Here is a 13929-nt window from a genome sequence, read left to right on the forward strand (position 1 = left end):
GTCATGGGGTATATTCAATAACTGTTGTTGCACAGACAAGAATTTGCACCTGCTCATTTGTCCTTTCCTACTACCGATTTTTAGAACCTTTTCCAGAAGAATTTTGGAGAAAGCATGTCCAAACATTCTAAACAAATGCCACACTTGTGGAGTGGGTTTCTTTTCTACGATCCATATTTTGTAACACTAAGTATTTTCCTTCTTTGTCCCATACCTTTACATATTAGCACTACCAGATAGAATTCATTCCATGCCTGTGATATTGTAAGCAGAATAAATGTCTAAAGTAGGTGTAAATAGTAAATTCTATGGCTTACAGTTTTAAAAGGAAAGAACAAACACGTATCTATTGATACTGCCATGGTTTCAGCACCAGGCCTGGAGACATTCTCCAGTGAGCGATTGTAATTTTTTTTTTTTTTTGCTTTTTTTTTTTTGTAACATGGCTTTGTAAATAAAATAATTTATATGTTTGTAAAACAAAGTCTTCGGGTTTTCATAAAATTTAGATGTTTGTCATTTCTTTTTTCTTTTGGATGAAAGTGCTCCCACCTGATGAGCGTTCCTGCTAAAATACACATTTGCTAGAAGAGAGGGAATTCATTCAACGCATGTTTATGGAGCATCTTGTCGTGGCTGCCCCTGAGCTAGGCGCTCTGTGTTCAGCGAAGAGAAACAGACACAGTCCCAGCTGCTTTCTGGAAGCAACCCAGTGGGGAAGACAGTAAATAAATAAACATATGATCAAATGTGTAATTACAGATTGTGGCAAATGCTGTGGTGGAAAAGATTGAGTTCTGTGAGAGAAAAGAACAGGAGAAGCCAATGTAAAATTGGGGGGGGGGGGTGCTATCAGGGAGTCCTCCCTGAGGAAGTGAGCTGAAGGCACAGAGTGTGGGGGACAGAATCCCAGGCAGAGATGGTCCAAGGTTAGGAAAAACTTGCAAGTTCTTGAGGAATCTTAAGGAGCCTAAGGAAGATCCACTGTGGATGGAGCAGAGGGAGAAAGATGGACAGAAGGCAGGGCAAGGTCACACACAGTCTGGATTTCATGCTCAGTTCAATGGGAATCCTTTGAAGGACTTTAAGTAGAGGCATAGCAGAATCTGCTAAGAGTACTGGCTGCTGTATGGAGAATCACTCAGAAGCTATTTCAAGAGACCAGGTAGATATGTCGTGTGGTCCCAGGATGGTGACAGTAGAGATAAAGAGAAGTGAATGGAATCGAGATATAGCTTGCATATTAAATTGACAAGATTTGCTTAGGAACTGGATCTGAGAGTAGGGAAAAATGACTCCCAGGTTGGTGGTAGAGCAATCGTGTTGGGTGGAGAGGGCTGCCATTTCTTCAGATGTGGAAATCAGAGGAGTTTTCTAGAGGGCAGGCAGGAGGAGTGTTTGGTGAAGCTCAGAAGTCCTGTTTTGTGCATGTGTGTTGGCTCATAAATGGTGTCACCGGAACACTGAGGCTGCTGTGTCAAGGAGGCATGGATACACATGACTGAAACTCTCAGCAGCTCCACGTTGGAGGCACCAGTTCGAGAACCTTCAGTATGTGGAGGATATTTAGAGCCACAGGTGTGAGTGGGATTTACTTGAGAGAATATAGAGCAGGGAAAGTACACATTTAGAGGTTAAGTGGAAGCAGAAAACTAGCAAAGAACCCTGAGATAAAGCATTCACAAAGAGAAGAGATAACCCAACAAGAAGTGGTTCTCTGGAAGCCAGGACCATAAGATGCTCCAAGAAGGAACAGTCAGCTGAGTCAAATACTGCTGCAAAATGGAAGATGGACATGGTATGGTGTTTGGAATTCTGCAACATGGAGTTCATTGGTCATTAGTTCCTAGGGCCGCCATTACAAATTACCACCATGTGGTGGTTTAAGGCAGTATAAATTTATTCTCAGAGTTCTGGAGACGGGAAGTCCCAAATCAAGCAAAGCTGCTCTTCCTTTGAAAGCTCTAGAGGGGAATCTTTCCAGGCTTCTTCCAGATTCTGTTGACTGCTAGTAGTCTGTGGCATTCCTTGGCTTATAAACACATCACTCTCCTCTCCACCTCCATTTTCACATGGCCTTATCTCCTAGGTCTCTCCCATGTCCCAAATCTCCCCCTGCCTTTCTCTTGTAAGGGCATTTGTCATTGGACTTGGAGCCCACCCTAAGTCCTGGATGATCTCATCTCCAGATCTTAACTTAATTACATCTTTTTCCAAATAGGTTCACATTCACAGTTTCAGGGGTTAGGACTCAAATATCTTTTGGGGGGTTACCATTCAACCCAGTACAGTGACCTTAGCAAAGCAAGTGTGATGGGGGGGTAGGGGCCACAGCCAGCCTGGAGTGGTTTGAAGGAAATTCAGATATGTAGGCAAATCTTAAGGAGATTTAGAAGGCTCAACAGAGTGTTTGGATTGTGTTTCTTTTGGTTCATTTTGATTTTTAAAGGAGAAAAGACAAGATTATGATTCATATGCTGGTAAGACTGGGAGAGTAGGGGAGGGGAAAAGCTGAAGAAACAGGGGTGATTAAAAAAGAGAGCAGGAGCACCTGGGTGGCTCAGACAGTTAATCATTTGACTCTTGACTTTGACTCAGATCATGATCTCAGGGTCATGAGATTGAGCCTAGCATTGGGCCCTGTGCTGACATCGGGGAGCATGCTTGGGATTCTCTCTCTCTCTCTCTCTCTCTCTTCCTCTCCCTCTCCCCCACTTGTGTTCACATTCTCTCTCTCAAAATAAATAAACTTTAAAAAAATAAGTGGGGGTGGGGGATGCCTGGGAAGCTCAGTCAGTTGAGCGGTTTAGGTCATGATCTCCAGTTTGTGAGTAGAAGCCCCACATTGGGCTCTCTCCTGTCAGTGCAAAGCCCACTTCAGATGCTCTCTCTCTCTGCCCCTCCCCCACTCTCTCGCTCTCTCAAAAATAAACATTTTTTTTAAGGGGAGGAAGCTTTGAGAAGGCAAGAGGGAAGTGAACCCAACACATGTATTTGTAGTGTTAAAAGAGAAACGGAGACCTATTTAAAAACTTTAAGGGTTTAGGGGCACCTGGGTGGCTCAGTCTGTTAAGCATCCAACTTCGGCTCAGGTCATGGTCTCACAGTCTATGGGTTCGAGCCCTGCAGCAGGCTCTGTGCTGACAGCTCAGAGCCTGGAGCCTGCTTCAGATTCTGTGTCTCCCTCTTTCTGTGTCTCTCTGTCTCTCTCTCTCAAAAAAAAAAAAAAAAAAAAGAATAAACATTAAGAAAAAAAATTTTTTTAACTTTAAGAGTTTATTTGAGCAAAAATGGATTTGAATGAGGCAGCACCAGACAGAAAGGAGCTGGGAACACTCCACCAACAGGAGCTCAAGAAGAGACTTAACAGGGAAAAGGTGGAAGGGAAGGAAGTTTTGTGATTGGTTGTCCTTAGTGGCATTTACAGGCCCATATTTTGGGTTGCTTACTACCTAGGCCACCAGGGCCTTAGAGCCACCTCAGTCTAAGAGCCTCCGTGTTTAATTAACAGAACGTTAGGTAGAGGGGCACTCACTCCAGGGCAGTGGGGAAGAAGTCACCTTGTAGATTGGCTGTTGGGAAGACAGGAAACATCTAACGGCTTCCATTTTCTCAGTGACCATGGGGCGAGTGTGTGTGAGAGCTTGGGACACGTGTGAAGAAAGAAGTAATGACTAGTGAAAGCAGATTGCCCCAGTGTTGAGAGCACATTTGAGATTCATTATCAAAGCAGAGTCCTGGCCTGGAAAAGACAGTCTTGGAGAGTGGTTTGAGCACACTAAGGGCAGGGCAGGGCCATTGGAGCTCCAAAGCAAACTAAGGCAAATTTCTTAGGATTCTGCCTCACGCCCAAGTGAATGTTTTCACTGTTGTGCAGAGAAGAAAGCCAGGGAAGCAGATTTGAAACTTGGCACATAGTAAGCACCTTGCAAATCAATGTTTGTACAATTCGATTATCCACAGTTATAAAACCTCAGTGTGTGGCTTCACCAAGGACATCATATCTCCATTTGTTCTGAGCTCTGCCCATGACTGGCCACCCATCAATACATTGGCCTGGGTGACTTTTAATTCCTTTTTTTTTTTCTTTAAGATTTTATTTTTAAGCCATCTCCACACCCAACATGGGGCTCTCAAACTCACAACCCCAAGATCAAGAGCCACACGCTCCACTGATTGAGCCAGCCAAGTGCCCCTTTAACAACTCCATTTTGAAATGAGCCTATACATTCTGTGTTTTCCAAACCCAGACTTTTGAGAAGACTGCTTCAATACTAGTCACAGGCTTGGAGAATCAATATGGAAGCCGGAAGTGATCTTAAAGACCCTCTTCTACAGGTGAGGAATTGAGACACAGAGAGGTCAAAGGAGGTACAAAAACCACACAGCTGGTTGATGGGTAAGCCTGTTCTTTCCGCCTACTGTTCTTTCCATGGTATCTCACTGCTTCCTATAGAAATAAACTCCACGTACAGACTTTTCCAGAATGGTGTTTTAAAATTCTGTGTGTCTCTTCATTGGCTTATTCAGGTCTCTGGAATTTATCTCACTAAAATATTTTCCTCCTTTTTGATTTTTCCCATTAGGCAATAACTACTTGCCCGATGGATTATTTCTTGCTTTCTGATCGGGTTGGGATTAGTCCCCAGCAGCAGGCTTTATATATTCATTACACATTCTTGTTTCTGAGCGAAGTTCCCAGGAATGTATTTTAATAAGTGTGTTTTCTATTCATTACATCCTCATAAGCCATTCACCTAGAAAAGTAAATGGAGAAAGCACAAAGAAGCTGAATGCCTCAAAAACTAAATCAGTCCCACAAAAGTCTGAGTCAGTACGGAATCACTTGGGAAGCTTGCCAACAGCTCGGCGGTGTTGCATTTATTGTGACATTTCAAAACACAGATCTGATCTAAGGTCATTAATATGGGAAAAATTCTCTCAATTTAAGAAATTTTTGGAACTTTTCTGGAATTTACTTTCACCTTCAAATATTTCAGTAAATGTCTAATCCAAACAAACATCATCACAAAAGCATTTGCTTCCTCTGAGACCTGAGCAGGCACTGTGGAAGCTGCTAGAAAAATAGGAGCTTGTGCAGCCTGTATTAGGATTTTCAGCTTCTCTCAACTCCCTTCACTTCCTTATCTGATTTCCTAGCTGGTCTTATCACTCACCCTCCCCCCGCCCCCACATACACATCTCCCCACTTGCCTGAATAATCCAGACCCCGAGTTGGGGGCTGACAGGGAGAGGATAGCAATTCTGGTACATTATTGGAATGGGGTGAAGGCAGAGCCCATACAGTGAAGGGAAGTAAATGGAAAGGAAACCATGATTCTGGAGCTTTTCTTTTGGAAAAAAATCAGACGCATGTTTTTGGGTTTACAATTTTTGCAAGTCTGTCCAACTCAATAAATTGAGAAAAATTTGACATGGGCTAGATGCACATTGAGTACAGAGAGGATGCCTCCAGAGGCACTCACCTTCAAGCACTTAGAGGATGTTCCCGCCAGGTCTACGCTGAGCCCAGCACTGTTCAACATTTTAATTAATGAATTGGCATTCAAAGTAACCTTGGTGAATTAAAGCCATGAATACCAACAGACGGATTTATAGAATAGCTGTTACCTTTGGGGGGCACAAGGGAGGTTTCCGGTGCAGGAAATGTTCTATATCTTGACCTGGGAACTTGTTAAATGAATATAATCATTGGCGAAATATTTATCAGGTTGTATGCTTAAGTTTTGTTCATTTCACTGGGCACTTTGAAGTTTAAAAGTTTACACACAGACCAAAAAGTAAATGGCAGACTTGGAGGGATAATTGTGTCAGCAGAAAGAAGAAAGTTACAAAGTGATTTAAGGAGAATACTAATGAGAAGCCCATTTTCTCCCCAAATCCCCCAGGCCAGTAGGAGCCATAGAGGAGAGGGTGCAGCTATGGGGTGAAAATGTCAAAAAGGGTTTGAAGATCTCACAGGAGATTGCTGGGCTCCTGGAGCCCCCCTCACCTTCCGAATGCCACCAAGTGACTGCTCTTTCTCGGCCCCCCCAACTGGAAACTGAAAGGTTATTTTCTAGGAAAATGGAATGGGATACTGAGATTCGGGAATCAGGGTTACCAGGCTCAGCAGAGAAAGTTAGCTCGGGGTGGAGTCGGGGCAAGGACAAAGCATGAGATCCTCTCTTCTCATCCTTAACTGTAGAATTTTAATTTGTTACATTTTGCGTGCATTGCTGTGCTGTGTGGTTTTGTTGTTGTTGTTGTTTTATAAAGTTCATTTATTTTGAGAGAGCTGGCACAAGTGGGGACGGGGCAGAGAAGGAGGGCAAGAGAGAGAATCCCAAGCAGGCTCTGAGCTGTCAGGACTCAAACCCGCGAACCGTGCGATCATGACCTGAGCCAAAATCAAGAGTGGGACGCTTGACCGACCGAGCCACCCAGATGCCCCTGCTTTGCTATTTTTAAAATTTAGGTAAGTATAATATCAGAGACCTAAGCAATGATGAAATATATGGGAGCCATTAGGCAATCTCACATTTGTGTTGACCAGAGTGCGGTGTTTGGCTGTGGGCTTGGAAGCTTAAAAAGTCTGGAAATAGGACCAGCGAGAAACTAAAAGTGAGCATATATAATTAATTACGACTCCACTTTCTGGAGGTGGTTAAAAATGGAATGCTTGGGGTGGTTTTAAAGGCAATCCTCCCTCATAGGGGACTTCCCCATGGAGATTTTGTGTTGGTAATTCATGTGGGGTGCACCGGCACTCCGGGGCTTCTTCTTTCAAGCCATGTAGGTTTCATGTCTGCTTGGACTTCAAGTTTACCTTAAGTGATCCCCTTACAGTCCCAAGGAGCTGTCTTGTTCAATGCCACATGGTTCCTAAAATAATGACAGGCATACAATGGATGTTGTCTTAAAAAATCAAGCAAAGGGCGCCTGGGTGGCTCAGTCAGTTAAGTATCCAACATCTGCTCAGGTCATCATCCCACAGTTCACGAGTTCAAGCCCCAAGTCGGGCTCTGTGCTGACAGCTCAGATCGTGGAGCCTGCTTCAGGTTCTGTGTCTCCCTCTCTCTGCCCCTCCCCCTCCCGAAAATAAATGAAAACTTTTTTTAATTTTAATAAAAAAATAAATTACAAAAAAACTGCATGGGGTAAAATGGGTATCTCAATTTCAAAAATAACATACAAAGTAATTCTCTATCTTTGTTGTAAAAGCCAGCCCCAGTCTATGGGCTGTGCTCCAAATGCTTCATTCGGAACCTAAAAAATTCTTCCATTTAAATGTAATATCAAGGGTGATTAGGTTGCAGGACAACCTACAAAAGCCCATAGATCCACAGATGTACTTGAAGCCTGATACCAGTGCGGTAGGATTATTTGGGGAAATGCCTTCTCAGTTTCAGCCAGGGAAGACAGGACTGTAGGCCACCTGAGCCTGTCGCAGTCATGAGAGACCACACCCTTTGTTCGACCCCACTAGCTACCAGCTGCCAGGAGAGTAAAGACTTCCAGCAGACTCCCAGCTCTAGGCCACACCTCTGTCACTCTAGCAAAAAGAAAATGGCTAAAAGAACAGGGATTCCCAGGGTGCCTGGGTGGCTCAGTTGGTTAAGCATCTGACCCTTGGTTTCAGTTCAGGTCACAATCTCACAGTTTCATGGGTTTGAGCCCCACATCAGGCTCTGTGCTGGCAGCATGGGGCCTGCTTGGGATTCTCTCTCTCCCTCTCCCTGCCTCAAAAAAATAAATTAACTTAAAAAAATTTTTTTAGGGGCGCCTGGGTGGCGCAGTTGGTTGAGCGTCCGACTTCAGCCAGGTCACGATCTCGCGGTCCGTGAGTTCGAGCCCCGCGTCAGGCTCTGGGCTGATGGCTCAGAGCCTGGAGCCTGTTTCCGATTCTGTGTCGCCCTCTCTCTCTGCCCCTCCCCCATTCATGCTCTGTCTCTCTCTGTCCCAAAAATAAAAAATAAAAAACGTTGAAAAAAAAAATTAAAAAAAAAAAAATTTTTTTAATATAAAAGAACAGGGATCCCCCTGGTGGTGGTAGCAATGACCCTGGTGGTGATGGTGGTAGTAATAGGCGTAAACTATAACATGATTATCTGTTTCCCGTCTTTTCTCATTTCATCTTTGTGATAATCCTATCAGATAGGTGAGATTATTCCCCCCATTTTACAGATGAGGAAACCAAACTTTATGGAGGTCAAGAAATTTGGCGAAGATCGCACAGCCAGTGAGCAGGCAGCCTTTGAGAGTGTCTACACTTGTATGTTTTGTAAAATCGATTTAAATATGTGCTGGAAAAATGTTTTCAAACATTCCTTAGCATTTTAGCTTTTTTAGGTCAATGAAGAGTAAGGAAGGGCTGGATATGGCCTCTGAGTAGATGGAGCACTGTCTCAGATGACTGAATGTCACCATTTGACAAAGACTGACATGTAACTTCTGAGACCTGAGCTCCACAGCACCCCGTGTCCCTGCTAAATGACAGGTGCGCAGTTAAAACGGGCTCCCGGGCTAGCCCTCCCTAACACAAAGACTAATACGGTGTCACTTTTAGACTGTGTTCTGTTTTTAAAAAAAAAAAAAATTTCGAAGGGCATCTGGGTGGCTCAGTCAGTTAAGCACCCACATTTTGATTTCGGCTGAGGTCATGATCTCATGGTTAGTGAGTTCAAAGCCTGCATCAGTCTCTGTGCTGACACTGAGGAGCCTGCTTTTGGAGTCTCTCTCTCTCCCTCTATCTCTTCCCTTCACCTGCTCATACTCTCTCTCTCTCACTCAAAATAAACTTAAAAAAAAAAAAAATAAATAAAAAACAAAAAAAAACCCTCTTAAGATGCATCATCTCACCAGTGAAACAACCTGGTGAAAATAAACTCATCAGGTTCCAAAACTTACATCTGTCTTAGGATTTGCACAAGAACTTTAAGTGTATAGCAAATACACTTTTAGCTCCTCCTACCTTGCCACACAGAACCAAGAGGCTATAGTTTCTTAAAGCTGCAATACAAAATCTGAAATGTTACCCCAAAAAATCCTCCAATAGGAAACTAGGAGGACAGCCGGGGGACATACGTTATGGGACTACTGTGCTTGGTCAAGATTTCCCCCTTCTTCTTTTTTTTTTCTTAATTTTTAAGTATTTATTTTTGAGAGAGAGAGAGCATGAGAGGGGGAGGGGCTGAGAGAGAGAGAGAGAGAGAGAGAGGATCTGAAGCAGGCTCCTCACTAACAGCAGAGAGCTGTTGCAGCTCGAACCCACAAACCATAAGATCATGACCTGAGCCGAAGTCATACACTTAACCGACTAAGCCACCCAGGCGCCCCATAATTTCCCTTTCTCGTTTTAAAAAGGCTGTTAAGATAATAATAGTAAATACTTATGTAGCACTCAGTACATACCATGTTTAGTACAGGCACCACGTTTTTATTTTATTTTTTTAATTTTAGAGAGAAAGAGGGGCGCCTGGGTGGCTCACTCGGTTTAAGAGACCGACTTCGGCTCAGGTCATGATCTCACGGTTTGTGAGTTCAAGCCCTGCGTCAGACTCTGTGCTGACAGCTCAGAGCCTGGAGCCTGCTTTGGATTCTGTGTGCCCTAATCTCTCTGCCCCTCCCCTGCTCACACTCTGTCTCTCAGTACTGAATAAAAGTCAATAAATTTTTTTTAGAGAGAGAAAGAAAACATGAGCAGGGGAGAGGGGCAGAGAGAGAGAGAGAGAGAGAGAGAAAATCCCAAGCAGGCTCCACAGTCAGCCGAGAGCCTGAACCCAGGCTCAATCTCATGACCCTGGGATCATGACCTGAGCCGAAGTCGCTCAACCGACTGAGCCACCCAGGTGTCCCCAGGCACCACTTTTTATTTTATTTTATTTTTAAAAAATGTTTTTTACATTTATTTATTTTTGAGAGACAGAGTGAGACAAAGTGAGAATGGGGGAGAGGCAGAGAGCGAGGGAGACACAGGATCGGAAGCAGGCTCCAGGCTCTGAGCCGTCAGCACAGAGCCCGACGTGGGGCTCGAACTCACAGACCATGAGATCATGACCTAAGTCGAAGTCGGACGTTCAACTGACTGAGCCACCCAGGCGCCCCCAGGCACCACTTTTTAAAATAGCTTTACATAAGTGACTCGTTTGGTCCTCAAGACTTCCCTTGTAAGGTAGATAAATTATCCCCATTATATCCATGAAAGAAGCTGAGGCAGAGAATTTAGGTGTTTTGCCCAAGATCACATAGTTATTAATGGTCAGTGGTAACAATGGATTTTAAAGAGAGGCGGTCTGGCTGCAGAGGCCATTACAGTACACTGCCTCACCTATATTTTCTCAGAACAATTACACTTTATATATTTCCCCCTCTTTTTAACAGCAAGCAAAACTCCCAGCCGAGGCATCTCTGACTTATCACTGTCTGAAACAGAAAACAGAGAGGGTACCACCCCACAGTCTCTTCTGGCCACTCCTGTCCCCTCCACTTCCCTTTTATACATGCTTCCCAAACATGCACACGACTCTGAGCTATGAATCCCGGGTTGACAGGAGGACTGGGGAGTCTGACGTCAAAGCAGGGCTCCTTATGCTAGCGGTCCACAAATAGGGTGACCAAGTGTTAAGCTGACCTGGGACTTTCCTAGTTTTAGCACTGAAAGTTTCCCAGAATTGTGCTCCCTTCGGCAGCACATCTACTTAAATTGGAAGGATACAGAAAGGCTAGGATGGCCCCTGCGCAAGGATGACATACAAATTCATGAAGCTTCCCATATTGGAGGGGGAGGGAGAGGAGGAGGAGGAAGGGGAGGGAAAGGAGGGGGAGGAGGAGGGGGAAAAGGAGGAGAAGGAGAAAGCTTCCCAGAACTGGATCCCTAGCAGTCCTGGGCAAACAAGGAAAGTTGGTCACTCTGAGCTCTAGAACCACCCAGGAAGCTGTTAAAATGTTGGGCTGCCCTTGACCTCCCTCCACCCCGCCCCATCCCCAGAGCAATTATATCAGACTTCCTGTGGGTAAAAGGACAGACACTGTGTTTGTAAAAGGCTCTCCAGGAGATTCCAGTGTGTGCCCTGGGTTGAGTGTTGTGGAACCGTACCAAACACGAACTGGGAGCTCCAAGACTCTCGGGCCTCCTGAACAACGTTTCTCAGACCTTCAGCTCCAGCCTCACAGGCTGCCCTAAGGCAGGGTCTCAGTCCTGGCTGTCCACCAGGATCACCTGGCAGGCCTTTAACAGCTACTAATTCAGGAATGTAAAATGGTACAGCCACTTTGGAAAAGAGTTTGGCAGTTTCTCCAAAAATTGCACTTACCATATGATCCAGACAATTCCACGGCCCTCGCTATTTACCTAAGAGAAATGAAATCACATGTCCACCCAGAGATCTATACCCCAGTGTTCACAGCAGTTCTATTTGCAATAGCTCCAACCTGAAAATAACCCAAATGTCTTTCCGCGGGTGAATGGATAAACAAATTGGGGTACATCCATTCCCGGAATCTTGCTCACCATTTCATTACCTAGCAAGGAATGAAATATTGATGATGGTGATTAATTAAGCCCAAAACGGCCTAAGAGATGGCATCAGCAGAGAATAGCTGACTCCACTAGGTGGCATCTGGACACTTCTCTTTAGCATGACTTCCGCGGGGAATTGTAGATCCCAGGCCTTGGCTGCCAGAGGTGTGTTGTGAGAGGGAGCATGGTGCCCATAAAGGTAGTCGGGCTTGTTGGCACGGAAAACAATCAGTGAGGCCGGAAGACGTCAGCGAGGTCCCATGAGCTCCCAGCCTGACGCCATAGGCAACTGGGAATTGGATCGCTGCATTTCAATGTCAAGGTGCTGGTATCATCTGAGGTTCAAAGAGCAGAGCTAGTTATTCAGGGACTGAGTAACCTGTGGAAAGTAAATGAAGTTCCTAAGGAGAAGACCAAATGTCTGGAGCTTAGAGCAATAAGCAGAAATCACGGTCTCCAGTGGACCACCACACAATCTTCTCTCCCTCCATTAAGGAACATTAATGGAGGCCCCTCCCCGCAAGGGGGCCTTTGGCCAGTCAGTCAAAAGATACCATGACCAGCCCCCTCTGTCTTCTGCTTTCCATAACCCTTATCCCCTCCCACAGGGGACCCTCTCTGTTTTAGTCCCCAGCCATTGTCTGGCCTCTGTTGTTCTGAGCCAGAGTCACTCTCTTAAGTGACCACACATCTTTTGGTCATCCCTGAAGGGTCAAGCACTTAGGTGGTCATTATTTTGGAGGGGGGGGTGCATAAATTGGGCTTTGCCATTTGTGCCTCACTGTCACCTCCAACAAGGAACATAAAGCAAGTCCCCAAAGGAAAGATCAAAACGTACTGAAGAATAAGAGAGACCACATCAGTAGTTTCAAATTCTCCCCAGAATCCATCAAGAACCAGGGGTCCCAGGCAGCCCTCGGGTCCACAGGCTCCAGAGTAATGCATCTGCTCTGTCAGCTTAGTTCTGTAAGGGCTCTCCAGGCTCCAGTGCATTCCGCCACCGGGATCACTCAGGCTGCCAGCCATGTCTCTGTGAGAAAAATACAACTAAGGGAGCTTAGATAATGGAGCCCTGTCATGTGTGTGAATCCCAATGTGGTGCTCGCCTGAATCTGTTGTACATGTGGGGATTCCATGCACGATGTCTTCAAAGGATTCTGCTGCTAAAGAGTTAGAAAAGCACTCGCCTACATCATCCTGAAATATTCTCCTTCTTAGAGACCAAAGCTGTGTTGCAGATTAGGGCACACAGTTTTCAAGCCATTTCAGAGAAATGACTCCTCCTCCTTCTTGGAACTCCTCCTCCAGACCTTGAAGACAAAGAGCATTGTCCTTCCACTTTGCTCAAGGTTGTGTCAATCTCCCAACCGCTGGCTATAAAGTCTTTCCCTAGTCCTCCCAGATGCTCAGGGCACAGAATTCTCAAGGTAGGCCCGACCTCTGAAGATTCAATCTCCCACATCCCCAGCACCTTGGCTACCTTCTGTTTCAGACTTGGTTCAGTCTCCTGGCATTGACTTTCTGGTTCCTTGTTCTACTCTCTGTTTTTCAACTGCTTAAAAATTATTGTTATTAAATGCTGATTTAAAAATTTTTTGTTGATGTGTATTATTTTTGAGAGAGAGAGGCAGAGTGAAAGCAGGGGAGGGGCAGAGAAGGAGGGAGACAGAATCCAAAGCAGGTTCCAGGCTCTGAGCTGTCAGCACAGAGACTGATGCAGGGCTCAAACCCACAAACCATGAGATCATGACCTGAGCTGAAGTCAGACGCTTAACCGACTGAGCCACCCAGGAGCCCCTAAATGCTGAGTAGATTTTAAAACCTATAAAATACATATTAAGTATAAAGAAGCTTAGTCCATTCAGGCAAAGAAAAATCACATTACCATTACCCTTAAATCCCCAGGATATTCCTCCAAAAACCCATTCCCTTTCCTCTCCCCTCCAAGGCAAACACTATGCTGAATTTTGTGTACAATTCCCTTGCATTTCTTAATAGATTTCCTACATGTTATAATCTGTAAACAATGTATTGTTTAGTTCTGTATGCTTTTTTAACTTTATATAAATTGATTTTTATACTACATATTCTGAGACAATAGACAATAAGACACTTTTGAGATCCACCCATATGTTTGCAAGTAGCTACAATGCATTGTTGCAATGCTTTATAGCATTCCATTGTGTAATATACCACAGCTTTTTTAAATCCCATTGTATTCTCTTTTTTTAATGTTTATTTATTTTGTAGAAAGAGAAAGAGAGAGATCATGAGTGAGGAAGGTGCAGAGAAGGGGATAGAGGATCTGAAGCAGGCTCTGCTCTGACAGCAGAGAGCCTAATGCAGGTCTTGAACCCTCGAACCATGGGATCATGACCTGAGCAGAAGTTACCTGCTCAACCGACTGA

The 13929-nt window shown here is 44.7% G+C and overlaps 1 non-coding gene across 1 annotated transcript; it reads left to right on the forward strand.

The window, feature by feature from the left end:
* The first annotated feature begins 10675 nt into the window (after positions 1 to 10675).
* LOC122488798 lies at positions 10676 to 10781 on the forward strand. The gene has a single exon (XR_006298722.1). It is a non-coding gene; the product is annotated as a U6 spliceosomal RNA (small nuclear RNA).
* The last annotated feature ends 3148 nt before the right edge of the window (positions 10782 to 13929 follow it).

The sequence above is a fragment of the Prionailurus bengalensis genome, chromosome A2 (genome assembly GCF_016509475.1).
Source record: "Prionailurus bengalensis isolate Pbe53 chromosome A2, Fcat_Pben_1.1_paternal_pri, whole genome shotgun sequence".
NCBI classification, from domain to species: Eukaryota; Metazoa; Chordata; class Mammalia; order Carnivora; family Felidae; genus Prionailurus; species Prionailurus bengalensis.